At 43.4% G+C, this 4,609-nt stretch overlaps 1 pseudogene; it reads left to right on the top strand.

The window, feature by feature from the left end:
* Positions 1 to 1,185: 1,185 nt before the first annotated feature.
* Positions 1,186 to 1,315, top strand: LOC126933321 (uncharacterized; annotated as a pseudogene).
* The last annotated feature ends 3,294 nt before the right edge of the window (positions 1,316 to 4,609 follow it).

Genomic DNA, 4,609 nt, shown 5'->3' with positions numbered 1-4,609 from the left:
GGATGGCCCGAGATTTGGTTAATTCAAAGCCTTCATAATGGGATAAAAAACCCCAGGCTCTTCTCTTCTTTCTTAAACCTCAAGATTCTCTCTCTTGAGGTCTCTACTAAACCCGTCTCTACTAAAAATACAAAAATAGTCAAAGGATGGCTGTGACGGTTACTATAAACATATCCATAGAGGAAAAGGCATTGCTTAAGCTTCTTTCTAAGAGATAGGAAAAGTTTTCCCAAAATATCCACCTAATACAAAAAAAGACAGTAAAGAAGAAACAGAGGAACAAAACAAGTTAGACATATAGAAAACAAATAGCAAAATGGCATAATTAAATATAAAAATAATAACATTAAATGTGGGCCAGGTACAGTGGCTCATGCCTGTAATTCCAGCCCTTTGGAAGGCTGAGGTGGGAGGACTGCTTGAGCTCAGGAGTTTGAGAATTAGCCTGGTCAACATACCAAGACCTTGTCTGTACAAAGAATAAAAAATTTAAAAATTAGCTAGGTTGAGGTGGGAGGATTGCTTAAGCCTAGGAATTCAAGTGTGCAGTAAGTTATGACTGTGCCACTGCAGTCTAGCCTGAGTGACAGAGTAAGATCCTGTCTCAGAACACCACCACCACCAACAAAAAACATTAAATGTAAATGGACTAAACAATCAAACTAAGAGGCAGAGATTGTAAAATTTGTTCTGGTTTGGACAATAAATTATAGTTCACCTAAAACAATATATTTTTATTTGGTTTTAATGTCATTAATAGGTAAAAACTCATATTGAAACTCTAATTATAATAACATAATTGTAGGACTTTCTCAAGGATAGTTCTAAGGAATTAACACCCACACATTCTTGGAATCAGAAAATTGAAACGCAAGGATATTCAATGAGCCATTGATGGGGATATTGACCTTACCAAAATAACGTAGGAGTTGAGGTAGAACACAAAGACTGTGAACCAGGTCCCCAGATCTCTGTGAATGATTATCTGTGTCCATGAATTGGAGGTGACGGAGACTAAGAGTAGAGAGTAGTAGAGATAGATCTTTTAAGTGTCTATAGTTAGTGTGTTATCTACTAGTTATTGTATTAGGCACTCAGATAAGCACAGAGAAATAAAATGTAGTCCCTGCCCATAAAGAGGGGTTCAGCATGAAGGGGCAGACAGCTTGTAAAGAAATAAGTGTGATCCTTTTGCAGTTCATAAGCATGATGTTTGGGTTTTCAAATGCTTTGAAAACTTTGCTTTGGGTTTTCAGATGCTTCTGTGAGAAGTACCTTCCTCAAACCCTGTTACAATGGTGGCTCACATCTGTAATCCCAGCACTTTGGGAGGCCAAGATGGGTGGATTTCTTGAGGCCAGCAGTTCAAGACCAGCCTGGCCAACATGGCAAAACCCATCTCTACTAAAAATACAAACATTAGCTAGCCATGGTGGCCTGCACCCACAATCACAGCTATTTGGGAGGCTGAGGCACAAGAATCTCTTGAACCCAGGAGACTGAGGTTGCAGTGGGCCGAGATTGTGTCACTGCACTCCAGCCTGGCCAACATAGCAAGTCTCTATCTCAAAAACAACAACAAACAAACAAAAAACAACCTTGTTACAACATCAGGACATCAGCACATTACCTGTCTAACATTTAAAAAATAAAGAAAGGAAGAAAGGAAACAGACAAATGAGTGAAATTCAATGATACAGGTGTTACAATTAAATAAGCTCCTGGATCAAAAAAGGGGAAAGAATCAATCCACCACATGGAGGATACAGCAATCAAGAAAGCCTTTAGAGAGAGAGGTAACATAAGATCTATTTGTTCTTGGATTCATTCTGATATTTTATTTGTAGAAACATTGGTAGTAGGAGTCCAGGTGCTGAGAAAGCTATAACAACTATTAATGCTGATGGTGGCTATTCAGCCAAGTGTGAGATATGATAGAGACTGGAGTTAAGTGGTTGACATAAGTAATCTAGAATAAGAGGCAGAGGCTGGGGGCCGTGGCTCATGCCTGTAATCCCAGCACTTTGGGAGGCTGAGGTGGGTGGATCACTTGAGGCCAGGAGTTCAAGACCAGCCTGGCCAACATGGATAAACCCTGTCTCTACTAAAAGTACAAAAATTAGCTGGGTGTGATGGTGTACGTCTGTGGGAGAATCGCTTGAACCCGGCAGGCAGAGGTTGCAGTGAGCTGAGATCGCGCCACCGCACCCAGCCTGGGCAACAGAGTGAAACTTTGTCTAAAAAAAAGGAAAAATTATTTCCTTGTAGAAGCTTTTCCCTCCCCGCTGACAGTCCCTAGGTAGATCCCTCTACAATAAGACTTGCATTTCTCTTGCATTATCACATTTCCCTCTTCCCTACTGAATCAGTCAGTGTTACAGACATACAAATGTGAGTATTTATTCTTTCAGATTAAGAAAAAACAAGGCTGAGTGTGGTGGCTCACACCTGCTATCCAAACATTTTGGAAGGCCAAAAGCAGGAGGCTCACTTAAGCCCAGAGTAACACAGTGAGACCTAGTCTTTACAAAAATTAGCCAGATGTGATGGCCTGCATCTGTAGTTCCAACTACTTGCTAAGCTGAGGCAGGAGGATCTTGAGTCCGGGGGGTCAAAGCTGCAGTGAGCTGTGATAGCACCACTGTACTCCAGCCTGGGCAACAGAGTGAGACCCTATGTCAAAAAAACAAAACCAAAATATCAATAAGCTCCCTGGACCCACTTGCACTACCAGCTACCATGCTACTCCTCCACTCTCCTTTTAGAGTAGCGGTTCTCATCTGGGGGCAGTTTTTCCCACAGGAGACATTTGGTAACGTCGGAAGACATTTCCGGTTGTCACAACTGGAGTGGGGTGCTACTGGTATCTAGTGGTAGAAGCCTTGGATGCTGCTAAACATACTCAAATGTGCACGATGCACCCCCCCATCCCCTGCCACACACAACAAAGCATTATCTGCTCCAAAATGTCTATACTGCTGAGGTTGACAAACCCTGTTTAAGAGCAAAACTCCTTAAAAGTGTCATCTCTATTTCAAATCTCCAATTCCTTCCCTCATTCTGTCTCTCTTTTTTTTTTTCTGAGATGGAGTCTTACTCTGTTGCCCAGGCTGGAGTGCAACGGTTCACTGCAACCTCAGTCTCCCAGATGCAAGTGATTCTCATTCCTCAGTCTCCCAAGTAGCTGGGATTACAGGCACACCCCACCACACCCAGCTAATTTTTGCATTTTTAGTAGAGACGGGTTTCACCATATTGGCCAGGATGATCTCAAACTCCTGACCTCAATGATCTGCCCACCTCAGCCTCCCAAAGTGCTGGGATTACAGGTGTGAGCCACCATGCTCAGCCCCCTCATTCTCTCTTGAACCTACTCCAGCCAGATCCTCGTCTGTACCACTTCCCCAAATGTGTCCTTGTCAGGATAATCCAACATCTAATGGTCACGCTCAGTCCTCATCAGACTTGACCTACTGGCAGTATTTGACACACAGTATCCTAGGTATCCAGTGTCCTACACTTAACTCTGTCTTCCCCCCAGGGCTACTACATTTGTATCCTTCCCATTTTCAGCTGATGTCAACTTTATTCTTCCGGTTCTACAAGAGGTCGTCCATGCTCCTTCTCTTTCTTTCACACTTGGCATCCAATTTGTTAACAAATCTTATTGGTCTTCCTTCAAAATGTATCTGGCATTTAATTACTTCCTCCAACGTCCACTGCTGCCACTCTGGGCCATGCCACCCTCATGTTTCACCTAGTTTTAAGGTTCTAGATTACTGCGAGAGCTTTCGTAACCAGAGTGAGTGTGTGAAAGAGGTAAATTAGATGTCACTCCTTCTCAAAACTCTCCAAGGGCTTCCTTTCTCATTCAGAATAAAAGCCAAAGTCTTTACGATGTGCCCATACAGCCTTATCCAACCTGATTGCTGACACTGTGTCCTCCTTCTCCTAGTGAAGTTCCCTCTGTTGCTACCATACTGCCCTTCCTGACATTCCTTAGACACTACAGCCACACTCGCTATGCATGGCCTTTGCACTTGTTGTTCCCACCGCCTGGAACTTTCTCCTTCAAATGCCCTGTGGCTTGTTATCCCCCACCCAGCCCTCCAGTCCTTACTCAAATGTACCTTGTCAGTAAGGAATTCTCTGCCAAGCCTTCTTAAAGGTGCAGCTACCTCTGCCCTGTCTATCTTCTCTGCTCTATTTTATCCAAAAGGACAAAGTGTCTCCTCATCTGCTGGCTGCAGTGTCTCATGCCTGTAATACTCGTACTTTGGGAGGCCAAGATGGGCAGATCGCTTGAGGTCAGGAGTTCAAGACCAGCCTTGCCAACATGGTGAAACCCTGTCTCTACTAAAACTATAAAAATTAGCCAGGCGTGGTGGCATGTACCTGTAATCCCAGCTACTTGGCAGGAGAATTGCTTGAACCCAGAAGGCAGAGGTTGCAGTGAGCCAAGATCGCGTCACTGCGCTCCAGCCTGGGTGATAGAGCAAGACTTGGTCTCAAAAAACCGAAAAACATTAAATGCCTTCCTGAATGAATTTTCTTTCTTTTGCTTTTTTTCTCGCTCAGGTTATCTGTTAGACCTAATTAAGTAAGCTTA

Source organism: Macaca thibetana, chromosome 12 (assembly GCF_024542745.1).
Source record: "Macaca thibetana thibetana isolate TM-01 chromosome 12, ASM2454274v1, whole genome shotgun sequence".
Classification (NCBI taxonomy): Eukaryota; Metazoa; Chordata; class Mammalia; order Primates; family Cercopithecidae; genus Macaca; species Macaca thibetana.
This window is presented reverse-complemented; position numbering and strand designations above follow the sequence as displayed.